Genomic DNA, 13,919 nt, shown 5'->3' with positions numbered 1-13,919 from the left:
CTTCCAGGAAGTCCTNTGCTCCCCCCCACCCCCCCAAACACATTCTCTCCTTCCCAATTCATAGATTTTGCAATGTATATCGTCTGTGTGGTATACTCACTGTGTTCCCAAAATTATCTACAGACAGGTGCAGGGTCAGGGCTGGCCTCAGTAGAATCACCAGGAAAAATTTCTAAAGACGCTAATTCTGGCCCCACCTTAGGAGATTCCAGTGGAAGCTTTTGAGGGCGAGGGCCTGGAATCTGTCATTTTAACCATCCCCCCAAGTGAGTGGATTGCACAGACAGACTTGGAAGCCACTAGCCCAAACAACGTGGGCAATGAACTCCTGTTCCTTCTCTCATGACATTCATGGGCCCCAACAGTCAGCGAGGGTCTGAGAAAGGATTTCTGCCCCCACTGCCTACTGCCTGGAGCCTGACCCAGCAGGGTAGGACTTCATACCAGATGAGTTCAGAACAAGCTGTCTTTTCTTTCTCTACCTTCTGCAAGGCAAAGCACAGGCTCTAGTCCCAGAAGAACCACAAATGTGGGACCCAGGGCTCTCAGGGGGGTGAGGGCCACTTCTTGTTGTGTGCATTAGATGACTGTTGTTGACCATGCCCTCCTCCCAGTGATCTGGGGCTTAGCCATGTGACTGGCTTTGACTGGGGAATAAACTATTCATTTATTTCTGTAATTAGTTTTGTCTGCAACTCTCTATTTCCTCCCTCACCGCCACCCCGTCAGAGGTTCCACAAGAGCAGAGTCTGTGTCTATTTAGTTTTAAAATCTCCAGTGCCTCGTATACTTCCTGGAACCCTATAGCTTCTCACTGAATATTTGGGAAATGAACTGGCAAGGATGTTTTGTGAAAGGCACCTGCCTTTCTAGGGCTTAGGAAATTCCCTTGGCCTTCCTAATCTGGCCAGACTTTCTCCTTGCTGCATTCCTTGTGGATTCTCCTGTTTGCTCCAGCCTCTCTGAGCTCAAGAGGCTTGGATCCACTCTGTGCGTGCAGCTTCTCCAGGGCCCTTGGGTCTGCGCACTGCTTTTGGGCTCCCCTCTGCTCCCATGGCTGGTGTAAGCCCTTGGATGTTGCGCCCCATTGCAGGTAGCCCCTGGGCAGCCACGTGTTGTGAGGGGACATATTCTCTCCTGTGTGGCTCTCTGATACCAGTGCGAGTGCCTCTGCTCCCTGACAAACCTTGAGCTTGCTAGTATTGGGCATCACCTCTTTAAAGCTGTGTACCCCCTCCCTTTCACCCTGGCTCCAAGCTCCCTGGAGGTGCTGGGGGAGCAGCCAGTACTGCCAGTGAAGTGAACCCTGTGGTGCTCAGCAACCAGGACTCCCACCCAAAGCTTGGCTGCTACTTGCTCCCCAACCCCTTCATCTCCAAAGATTCTCAGTTCACATACTTCTCAACTCCCAAACAGAAACATGGCAGACAGAATTGATGCTGGGAAAGTGTAGAAACCAGGCAATGTAAGAGCTGCTTTTCTGAAGGATAATTCTCCCAAGGGGGAAATCATTAACTTGGGTAACCAGGGTACTTTCTCTTGGATTTATAGAAACTCTTCTCTCTTATATCCAATAAACATGAGCATTTTCCAGGCAACTTTCTTATCTTGGGACAAATGTATTATTGATGCAAGATGGAGTAGCTATTCTTCAAGAATCTTTACTTTTATGGCTTTGAAAAGCATCTGCAATGCAAGATTATAGTTTTGTTCATGCACACATCCTCAGTCTTTTTGTAGAGATGTCCTCTGTATACTTCTCCTGCGTCAGTGATATAGATGTCTTCAAGCCACAGATCAAGTGTACACGGTCGCAAAACTTTTTTTATTTTTTAAATAAAAGGATGGTGACTCTAGGTGATATTACAGTCCCACAGGACTTCTCATTTCATCAGATGGCATTCTAAAATTGGAACCAAATTATCATCTCATCAGAAAATACAGTACACATCTGCAGAGTTGGTCACACACACTGGAAGCCCAGGGGTGCGTGTGCGTGAAGGTGGGGAGGTCTATCACTTCCTGGAACACTGTAGCTTCTTACTGAGTATTTGGGGAATGAACTGGCAAGGGGGCCATGCAGACCATCACAAATGATCGGACTGGTGCTTTGCACAATGTATCTCAGGCTAGGAAATGCCCATGTACTTGGGCCCAGGTGACATGCTCCCGAGAAAGCGATTCAAAATGCAAAGGCTTTTGCACAAAGATATTCACCAGTGCACAGAAAAGGAAAATGGAGCCAAGCTAAAGTCAATCACATTGCCCTATCTCAAGGCAAGGCTACAGACTAGCACGTCTGACCTTCTGTGAAGGAATATTACGCAGCTGAAGAGGGCGTGATCAGGCTTTAGAATGTGCGACAGTATACAAGGCATAAAGTGCAGCATTTAAGCACTAAGCTGTCCCAGGGATACTCCTTCCTGCCCCATCCATTACTGCCTCTCTTCCCATACCCTCAGTGCACCGGGTGAGCTGTACTGACCCCTCAGACTTCAGTACCATGACACGTTTCCTGGGGAGCCTTTCTAAAGGGTTGGGCACTCCTTCTCTCTGCTTTCAGAGCTCCTGGGTCCCCTGGCCACGGCTCTGACTTCCCTGTATGGGAATGATCTCTTCCTTTTTTTTTTTTTTTGGTTGTTTTTGTTGCTGTTGTTTTTAATAGTTTATTGTCAAGTTGGTTTCCATATAACACCCAGTGCTTATCCCAAGTGCCCTCCTCCATGCATCACCCCCTTCCCCACTCCTCCACTCCCATCAACCCTCAGTTTGTTCTCAGCATTCAAGAGTCTCTCACGGTTTGTCTCCTCCCTCTTCCCAACTATTTCCCCCCTTCTTTTCCCTCATGGTCCTCCGTTAAGTTCCTCCTATACGTGCAAACATATGGTAGCTGTCCTTCTCTGCCTGACTTATTTTGCTCAGCAGAGCAGAGCTCAGCTCAAGTTCCATCCATGTTGCTACAAAAGGCCAGATTTCATTCTTTCTCATTGCCATGTAGTATTCCATTGTATACATGAACCACATCTTCTTGATCCATTCGTCAGTTGATGGACATTTATGCTCTTTCCATGTTTTGGCTATTGTTGAGAGTGCTGCTATGAACCTTGGGGTACATGTGCCCCTATGCATCAGCACCCCTGTATCCCTTGCGGGAATGATCTCTTTCTGATCCCTTTGGTGGCTTCCCTCACCCCACTGCTCCAGCTCATGGTCCCGAGGGGCTCACCATCCACCTGGCACAGAGCCGGCCCTGAGTGGAGTTCCCTGAGAAGTTATGAGAGCTTCTCTGTTGTGCCGGGACCATGGCTCGCCCTCTGCATGGTTAGAGAGGGTCAGCACTACCAACCCCTGCAATGGCATTTGAAGGGACGTGACAGGCTCAACAATATGACTCCAGGGTCCCCTGGCAGACCAGGGTTGACTCATAACTACATATTGTCACCTTATCTACCAAGTACCATGTGAAGTGGATGAAGGAAGAAGGGGACACTATTCTGCCCACTTTAGAGGTGAGGACAAGTGTGGCAAGGAGAGGTAGGCAGCTTGCCAGGGCTCACACTTATCACCAGAACCCAAGTGTCTGGATGGCATGCAGGTGACGATACTGGTGTCCAGGCTTGCCTGGTCTGTCCTCCTACTCAGGGATGCCGGGAGCTGGAAGGAAACCACCATTTGATGGTCTCTGTCCTGGGCTTCTTACAGGTGTTATTGGTCTGTGTGGCATCCAGGTGAGGAAGGGAGTCATGGGGGAGGGGGGGGGCATTTCACTGATGAGATAACTGAGGCTAAGGTGTCAAAAGGCCTGCCCAAGTTCACACAGTCAGATAATGACGCCAAAAGGCTGGCCTGACTCCTAAACTTGCTATAGTAGGGTTTCTTTCTTTTTTTCCTTCATCCTCCTCTCACTGGTACTGTGGAGCCATTCCTGTCTGCCAGGCACAGGTCTACTTCATGACACCCCTCTGAAACAGGCATGATAGCCTCATTTTGCAGATGCCATATCTGAAGGTTCAGAGAGTTTACATAACTCGCCTAATGGCCCTGAGCCGAGGGCATGGCAGAACCTGGGTTTGAACTCTGCTCTTGCTGGCTTCGGAGCATCCCTCTGACTCTCTGCTGACTCCCTGCTCTCTGCTGACTCCCTGCAGGGAGAAATTCTAGCAGGCTGCAAACTGTGTGCAGTTTCAGGGCAGACCTGTGTCTACAAAGACATGAGGTAGAGCATGGGTTTTGAGTCAGAAAACCCAATATCATCCACTCTTCCTCTCAGCATCTGTGTGTCCTTGGGTAAGCCCCATATCCTCTGTGGTCCAGTCCTTAGGAGTCATCTAAGAAGGCTGAGAGGTAGCCTCACTACTCTGGATGAAGGCAGGTCCCAGAGGGGGGCTCATATGCGGCAGGAGTGATACCTTCCCCACATCATTCCACAAGCCACAGTCCTCACTCAAGGCTGCCCTGATGTCTAATGACACAGTTTCCTCACAACATGAGGGAAGGATTCTAACTACAAAATTTTTCTCAAAATAGCCTTCAACGGTCTCAAAAGGGGGCCAGCATTCTCCTTTGCTTTGAGACGCACTGTCGATGATGAGACAGGAGCTCTGTGTCTACAGACAGATGGGACTGGGATTGATGTGAGTCCTGGATGTCACTAGCTGTGTGACAAGTGTCTTAACCTCAGTGTTCTCATCTGCCAAAAGGGAAGATAACAGCTTTCAGGGTAGGCTGAGGAGTAGATGAGACAGTACATGCACCTCCATTAGATAGGGTTTGGCAAAGATTAAATGCTTATTGGCTGGTGACTGTTACTCTGATTGAGCTCTGGGACAAGTGCGCTCTGCCTGCAGCCCCCTCTCCCCCAGGGCTGAGATGCTTAGACCCAGAAACCTCCAGAGCCCATTTCCATTCATGTTCACATGGAGGCACAGGGGACTAGGTGGAAACAGGCTCGAGCAGGCGCGTCTCCAGCAGGTCTTTAAGCACATTAAGACACCACCAAGTAGGTAAGTCAGCACTGTGTACAGAAGCCATTTGTTGTCCCGTAATGATCGGCTGTGTCAGTGATGACAAAACAGGTCGTTATTCACGGAGGAGTGCCCCTGGGGGCCCTCTGCCAGGAGCTCGGATGCTCGGCAGGCAGATCTGAGAGGACCCAGGCGCAGCTGCCCTGGGTCACTGTGCCGGAGTCAGTGGCACTGGGCTGCACTTATGGCTTTTCCAATTATTTGGGAAGAAAACGCTCCATTGTAACTTAAAAAAACCAGAATAAAGGGAACTAAAAAGAGCTGCTGTTCATTGAGCCCCCGTGCGTGTGTGAGTGGCCAAGAGCATGGTGTTCCACGGGCAGGCTTGCTTCTGGCCCTCAGGAGGAGGCATTATTGTCCATTTCTAGGTGGGCAAGCTGAACCTGGCAGGAGCAACTTTCCCTAGGATGCAGCATGGGTTAGAGCTGAGGAGGGACTGAGGCCTGCATGTCCAGTCCCCCAGACTGTGCTCTTCCCACACATCCCACTCCACTGTCTCCCTTTGGTCCAATCTAAAGCTCTAAAATCAAGAGCGCAATGCTCAAGACACATCGCCTTACCCAATTCTATAAATTTGTGTGTGTGTGTGTGTGTGTGTGTGTGTGTGTGTATGCATTTATATTCATTTATATGATGGTACTTATTTACCAATTTTAGTCATAACATTATTTGCATGGTAACCTAAATTTTATAAAGCACTTCCAAACAGAGGAGCTCTTTTGGCCTCCTGACAATCCTGCAAGATGATGAGGTCAAGGGTTACAATTCTCAATTAATAGCTGGGGAGACTCAGGCTCAGCCAGGGAAGTGGCTTCAGCAAAGGCAATGTCCGTTCATGACAGAGCTAAGGGTTGGCCTGAGCCCTTTTCGCTCCTGCTCAGCTCCATCGTCACTAGTTTGTACCTGACTCCCATACCCCTTGACCCCATCGCCTACTCTGGGCTTTGAGAGGGTTCAGAGGATGGATATCAAAGGAATAAGGGGAAGGAGATGACTGTGGAGAACAGAGACACAGGTATAGGGGAGAATATGAAAGGGGAAAGTCAAGAGGACAGGTGAAGCCTGAAGGTGGAGAACACCTACAGGAGGAAGGAGGAGGGCCCCTGGAGATGAGCTCAAATACAGCCAGGTACTGGTGATGGAAGGGTGGAAGACGGGGAATTTTCATGTTCAGTTCTCTTACAGGGGAAGGCAGTCTTCCTACTCTGGTGTGAGTTGCTGTGCTTGGGTCCGCCATCTTTAGGTTTGAAGTTTAACTTATGTCTCAGGTTCACATTGTGTTTCTCTGGCCCATGTGATCACCAGAAGCAACTTCAGGTTCAGGTAAAAAATATCTGAGAGATGGACAGTCTGAAAATGTGGGTTTATTTTCACATGAGCTGTCATTTAAGGCAAGGGTGTAACAGACCAGCCTCAATCTAGGAAGGGTGCATTGGGCAGGGCAGGGAGAAGAGACCATGAATGTCAGGGCACCCCTTAGGTCCCAAATGTACATTGCTTCATTAAACTGTAGCTACCCTTTCAAGCTAAGTCTCATTACCTTTTTGTAGATAAGGTGATGGAGAGGTAAAAAATGTTACCTCAGGGCTCTCAGGTTGCTTTTCTCCTGAATAAGCTCCTGAGATGCCCTTTTAGAGCCAGTTACATGTCCTTTCAGAAATTCCCAACCTCCTTGTTCCAGCCTTCTTCTGATGCTTCAGTGTTCTTTGGGATAGGCTGATACAACTTGGAATTCTATCTCTGCCATGTGTGAGCTGTGAGATATTGAGCAAGCCACTCAAACTCTCTTACCCTAAGTTTTCCTTATCTGTAAAATGGGCTAGAATTGCTTATCTCACAGGTTTGTTCCTGTCCTCTGTACAGCAACACAGAGGACTTTTTGGACTTTCATATTCCTTTGCTTCTGTCTGAATTTGTCTATTTGGTATTCCATTCCTTTTAGGCTGTCCAATGTACTCCAATAAATTACTTCTCACTAAGGCGTCAATGGATGATGATAGCGCCATGAAGGTGTCAGCAAGTATTCTCTGTAAAGGACGAGGAAGTAAATATTTAGGCTTGGAGGACCATCTGGTCTCTGTTGAAACTGCTCGGCTCTGCTGTTATAGTACAGGAGCAGCCATGAGATGATATGTGAATGGATGAGTGTGGCAGTATGCCAATAAAACTTTATTTATAGGCACTAAAATTTGAATTTCATGTGATTTTCATATGGCCCAAAGTATTATTCGTCTTTTGATTTCTTCCAACCATTTAAGATGCACAAACCATTTTCTGGCTCACCATAGTACCAGAACAGTCAACTAGATTTGGCTCGTGGGCTATACTTTGCTGACCACTGGGTTCATTGTGATTCTTACAAGAGGCATTTACATTTTAAGGGGGGAGTTATCCTTTAGAGCAAAAAAGTTGGTACCCTAATGGTGGAAGATTAGACACACTGGAACTGAGGGCAAGGAGGCAAACTTTCTTCTGTCATTCTGGTCATGCCCTCAGCCTGCATTAAGGGTAGCACCATCCTGCAAGCTTCAGATGGACACAGCTTCACCTTCTGAGCCTTGCTTGTCTCTAAGCAAATGTGGGTATCTTCTGAGCTTATCACCCTATGATTTGAAATCAATGCCTTTCATGTAGTAAAACCTAAGCCAGCTCTTTTGTGTACTTGATCAATAAATGATCTGATTTTGGAAGGGGCAGGGTGAAGCCAGCTGACTCCTGGTGCCTGGAGTTGTTTTCTCCTTGGCAGGGTGGTGGGCAAATGGATGGCTGCAGAGGGGACAGGGACATCTATTTGACAAGACTTAGCAGCAGTCTACCTTAGACATGCGTGGCTGCCAACCTCACCCCTTTGCCTGTGGGAGTCTCATGAGATTTGCCTGAAAATCTAACTTCCTTTGCTGTCTGGTACTTTGGATTCACTTTTGCATAAATACATAATTTTAGGTACTTTTCCAGAAGTGCTCCATTTAAAAGTGTTCTCAGGACAAATCATCCTTTTCAGCTGGTGTCCCTGACCCAGCCTCTGCATCTTAGCCACCATCTATGTGGTTGGCCAAGAAGTCCTTCTTCCTACCCAAATCTCCCTCACCACACAGGGTCATGAAAGCCTCTGGGCTCCCCAGTGCCTCTGGGGTAACAGAGGAGGCCTTCCTATAATGACCTGATCCCCATAGGCCCATCCAGCCTCCTCCCCGATGCCCCGGCCACACCATGCCTCTTCCCACCTTCCTGACCTCTGCTCCCTAGTGTGGAACACTATTCTCTGTGCTGAAACTATTATCCTTTAAGATCTGGCCCAGGGCCAAGATTTATCCCCAGGGCTCTTGCAAGGTTAAGTGTCTCTCCTCTGTGTCCCCAAAGCCACCTCCCCAGAGCTTTTGTCCCCAGTATTGCCCTCATCTCCTTCTGTACTATGGGCCCTAGTACATCCTGTCTATCTCCATATCCCTGGCCTTCAGCACACAGCGGGACTCGGTAAAGGGTGAATGAATTCACCTGGCAATGTCTCTGCCTGAGGAGTGTGTGTGTCAACTCCTCTTATCTCACAATGCAAATAAATAAGTGATAATTCATCTCCACCAGCAGCTTTCATGCTGCTGTCCTTCCAACACAGAAGTCCTAAACACACTGTGTGTGTTCAGTAAATATTTTCTGAATATTTACACCGTGACCTTCCTGTTCATGGTGAAGGCCGTGGACCAGCAACATCTAGAAGTACTCCAGACTGAAAAATCAGGATCTGCATTGTACCCTGGCTCCCAGATGCTCCTTTGCACATGCGGGTGCCAGAAGCCCTACTCTATCATATACCACCTTCCTTCCTGACAAAGGCCTGATTTGTGGAATGGTGGAAACACCGAGGTCATCTGATGCACCTAGAGAAATAGTCAGGCCCACAGAAGAGAAAAAAAGTGGCTCATTTTGTGGCTGCCTCTCTTTTTCTTTTCATACAAAATAGGGCAGCTTACTGTGAAGGTAAAGGGATCAGGAATCTGGCCCATGAGAGGAGGTCTAGGAACCGGCAGTGCTGGGTGAACTGGTGCAGGGCAAGGGGTCGCTGACCACCATGGGCTTGTGCTCAGTGATGATGGGGGCAAGGAGAGATGGGGTCCTGCGGGGTCTGCAGTCTGGAAACTTGATCTGACATGGGAACAATCCAGAATGGCTGCATGTCTGGGAAAGGAATGGGGAAGGGCCACCAGGGAAGTCTGCCGTGGCTCTCTCCAGAGAGAACTGTTTTGCATAAAGGGACTTGAAATACTGAATTCTGTGTCTTGACTGGCAGGAGCAAGTAACAGATACAAATCTGACTTGCAATAATAAAAGGGAAAATACACTAAGTAAGTGTTATGAAGACAATATTTTTAGCTTGCAACATAGAAAGAGATGGGCTAAGAGATTATAAAGAGCAATAAAAGAAGCCATAAAGAGGGATGTGTTTCTTGACATAAGTAACAACTAAACAAACAATTTTGATTGGGATTGTATTGAAGGTATAGATTGCTTTGGGTAGTAATGACATTTTAACAATATTTATTCTTCTGACCCATGAGCATGGAATGTTTTTCCATTTCTTTGTGTCTTCTTCAATTTCCTTCATAAGTTTTCTATAGTTTTCATCATACAGATCTCCTGTATTTTTGGTTAGGTTTATTCCTAGGTATTTTATGGTTTTTTTGTGCTATTGTGAATGGGATCAATTTCTTGATTTCTCTTTCTGTTGCTTCATTGTTGGTGTATAAAAATGCAACCTTTTCTGTATGTTGATTTTGTATCCAGCAACTTTGCTGAATTCCTGGACCAGATCTAGTAGGCTTTTGGTGGAGTCTGTCAGGTTTTCTATGTAGAATATCATGTCATCTGCGAAAAGTGAAAGTTTGACTTCTTTTTTTAACCAATTCTGATGCCTTTTATTTCCTTTTGTTTTCTGATTACTGATGCTAGGACTTCCAGGACTATGTTAAACAAAACCCCAAATTACAAATGCAACCAAATTACAAATGATCCTCTAGGACACATTCTGTGCCCCCTAGAAGGAGGGGTCCACAGGGGCAGCTCCCACTGGGTCCGTCATCACTATCATCCTGATGGCCTCTGAGGGCACTACATCCTCTGTGCCGCTCTGATCCATGAACAGATGTGGATTCTTCCCAAAGTCCTCAGCACCCACACAGGCCCAAGCTCAGGCCTGTGTGTAACTGCTTGGCAGTAGGGAAACAGACACCAAGAGGACTGCAAAAGTCTGGCATGAGAGGCCGGGCACAAGCCAGTCTTTAGTGTGTAGGCTACTGCAGGTGCACCTTTTTCCCTGCTTCCTAACAGAATCTTCTACCTCCATGAGTAAGAGCTACTCTAGGGATACATGAGTTCTCAAAGCTCAGGATAAAACACAGAGATTTCATTCTCCCTTCCACTCACACAGGTCTAGGTGGTCCTTGGAGGACTATCTTCTTCTCTGTGCAGCTGAGAATGGGAGTGGAATTCCTTTGGGTAAAGCTCCACCTACCCATGTAGAATGAGCTGACCCCTACCACCTACTCAGAATCTCAGAATACAATCTCAAATCCAGCAGAGCGGACAAAACTCACATTGTTTCTGGGAAGACAAGATGCAGCCATAGAAAAAACATGAAGCATGGAAAACCATAGCCTGAGCAGACAATATCTTGGCCAAAGTCTATAAGGCAGGTGGCAGCAGAGCCAGGGTTCATGATGTCCTTGGGCACAGCTGGGTAGGGCCAGCAGCATGCTGGGAAAGCTGCAGTCCCACCCTCTGGAAGGGGTTGTGATGGAAAACTGGGGCCATGCCCTGGGGCACCGCAGGAGTCTGGGAGCAGTCCCTCATTGGCCTGGGAAGGAAGGGAAGGCTCTGTGAGAAGGGTCCCTTAGTCCTTCAGGACAGTGCCTGGGAGAAGCTGATGGTGCTGACTAGGAGTGCTCCAGGGAAACAAGAGGCTCCTGACCATGACGGATTGCTTTCACTGTGCTGCAATCCACTTCTGCCTGGAGGGAAATGACTAAGAACAGGTACAAGAGTTTGAACTGCCAAACTGTGTTTGCTTGGTGACTCTTGTTGTTTGTGGGAAATCAGCTCAGGGAAGAGCCTCTGTTCTCCCAGGCAATTACCCCTGGCACATACCTGCAGACCCCTCACTCACGGCTGGGTCTGAGGGACTTTGAATCATTGCAGCTCCTGACTCTGGCTTTCAAAAATCTTGACTGCCATCCATACCCTACCCCTGACCTCTCCAATTTTGCTTCCATCCTCTCCACAGTCCCAACCACATATGCAAGCCAGACGGGCATCCTTACATTATTCACTGGTACCCTGAATGGCCTCCCCTCTCTGTGCTCCTCTCTCATTCTATTCAGAGTGGACTTCACCCCACACCCACTTCACCCCACCTCCACCCCACACCCACTTCAAGAAGAGCCAGCCCTTTTCCCTAGGGACTTAATAACCCCTCAAGTGAGGGGCAGTCTGCTTTCTCTGTGTCTAAAAATGAAAACCCATAAAATATGGCTTACTCTAGTTTGCTCTGCAAAGCTGGGAGAAGGGACTGGACTGGTCCCACCACTAGGGACCGGGGGTAGTAGGTATGCTCTTCACTGGAGAAAGGGCTACTTCCAGCTATGTGGCTGCAGCCCTGACTTGCTGTAGAGGAGAGGATCAGCTCCAAGATGGGTCAGCTGGAGATGAGGGCTGCCCAAGTGAGGAATATAGTGGACCAGTCTTCTGGAAGGAGAGAAGATTGCTCTCCAGGTCTGGGGGCTGAGACATGAGTCGCCAGAAAGCAGTTGGACCACTGCTACACACATCGGGGAAGCAGGATAGCCTGCCTATGATCTGAGAGCCTGCTGGGATGATGGCTGGGGAGAGAGACCTAGTGGCTTCTACTAGGGGTAAGCCGGAGGGAGGAGATGACATGATGCAGAATCCAGTATCAGCTTCTGCCACCAAAGGCTGGCTAACATAGGCAGAGAAGCCACCATAAAGTAGTTGATTCTGATATTACACATGCTTAAACAGCTTTGCCTGACCCAGTGAATAGATGCAGGGAGTTGCTGCATTCCTTTTTCCTTTATCCCACCGTGCACTATCCATTCATCCATGCAGCACTTGCCAACCACCTGCACTGTGCCTGGCCTGGTGCTGAGCACCAGAGACAAAGCAAATGGACCTTTGGCTTCCCGGAGCTCAATGTCTGGCTACAAAGAGTGCTGTGCCCCAATGGGTTAGGCACCCCACCCATTCCGCACACATAGAATTCAACATTATTAACATGATTTGCTTTGCATACATTTAACACTGAAGCAAGCACAAACTCTTTTAGGAAACTGCACTTATATATAGGTACAAAAATGTAATCCCAAATCTGTAGGTGTCTCATTTATCAAAGACACAAAACATTGGGATCTTTTTCCAGATACAGCTTTGTGTTTTACTCTCCCCACTGAAATTCCCATTATGAGCATGTTCCCTGCTTAGAAAGCTTTTTATATTCTTTCCAGGCTTTCTTTTCAAAAGCTAGACTTTTACTGGGTTCGTCCTTATAAGTTAAAATAAAATAAGCTGAGTTCTTCTTTACTCAAATAGCTTTTCATTCATTCATTCTCTCGATGGCTATTTCTTGAGCACCTATCACTGGGGTCAGGGAGGTGCTAAGTCTGAGAAATTCAGTGAGCAAGAGAGACAGAATCCTGCCCTCAGGTCCCTTAGGGTTTAGTGAATTACGCCAACCAGAGCCCAGGCTCCCTGAGGTTGGTGACACATAGTTTCCCACTCTGGCTTGTTCCTTTTTCTCTGTCTCTTGCTTGATCCAAAATAGGCAACACAAAGATGGCTCTACTTTGTTCTTTCTGTCGCATCCGTCTTACCCATGACTCCTCTACTGGGCATTTCATCTTCTCTACTTTGTTCAAAGGCAAACGACTCAGGCTCTCTCCAGAGGTGGGTTTAATTACCGTCTCCCATTTTCCTAGTTGAAACGGTAAGGAGATAAAGTTGTACAGGGGAGGAGCCCTTTGAGAGCTGGCCTTCTGAGGAGAGTGACCCCAGGTAGGTCCTCAGGGGTCTATGCTGTGTACTGTGAGAATGAATGCTTGACTAATAGGCAGCCATTCAAAGTCTGACCAGAGACCTATATAGTATTCTGGAATCAGCCTGTCTGATAGAAATACGGATGATTAACATAGCTAATGACACCTTCTCTAGAGGAATTTAAGAATGAAATATACAGAGAGGTAGAGAAAGAGGGAGAGAAGCAGGTAGAATATAACAGGGGCTGTGAAGCTTAAAGACACATTAAGAGAAGAGAGTAGACAAAGCCATGAAGCAGGACTCCAAGAAGCACCCAAAGTTATGAGTGAGTGGTAGCCTGTAGCAGCAACAGCACAGGAAGCAGAAACAGAAGCAGTTGAGGAAACAAAATGGTGGCCCAGAGATACAGCCAGCATCCCTGTCCAGCCACTGAAATATTAGTGCTACCGCTAGAGGTACAGTTATTCCATCAGCCATCCAATTCTCTGCGAGATCTGTCTATACACATGGCTTTGTGTTCTTTACTTCCCCTTAGGTCAGTGATATACCTCTGTCATCTAAGGGAAGACTGACCCTTTGCTCCATCTTTGCATACGAAAATAGCTAGACCAGGACAAAAACCTACCTCCACCTAAGGCTATTGCTTCTCCGTTCCCAGAGTCAACATCTGAGACAGTTCTTAATCCAGTGGCTGGATTTTGGGATTCCAACCTCTGCTTGCATACCCTCTGTGCCAGCACAAAGAACATGTCAACCTTCCCCAGGTACTGAGTGATGATTCAGACTTGAGGCACAACAGCTTGACTCATTCCCTTAGATAAAGTGACTAGGCTTGCTGGTACTTTCTCCTGAACA

At 47.6% G+C, this 13,919-nt stretch overlaps 1 protein-coding gene across 1 annotated transcript in view; it reads right to left on the bottom strand.

The window, feature by feature from the left end:
* Positions 1–13,919, bottom strand: part of CLSTN2 (calsyntenin 2) — a 395,679-nt gene that overhangs the window by 125,037 nt on the left and 256,723 nt on the right. The gene's annotated exons all lie outside the window — the stretch shown is intronic.

Source organism: Crocuta crocuta, unplaced genomic scaffold (assembly GCF_008692635.1).
Source record: "Crocuta crocuta isolate KB4526 unplaced genomic scaffold, BGI_CrCroc_1.0 scaffold337, whole genome shotgun sequence".
Classification (NCBI taxonomy): domain Eukaryota; kingdom Metazoa; phylum Chordata; class Mammalia; order Carnivora; family Hyaenidae; genus Crocuta; species Crocuta crocuta.
Note: the sequence above shows the minus strand (reverse complement) of the source record. Positions and strands in the feature narration are given on the sequence as shown.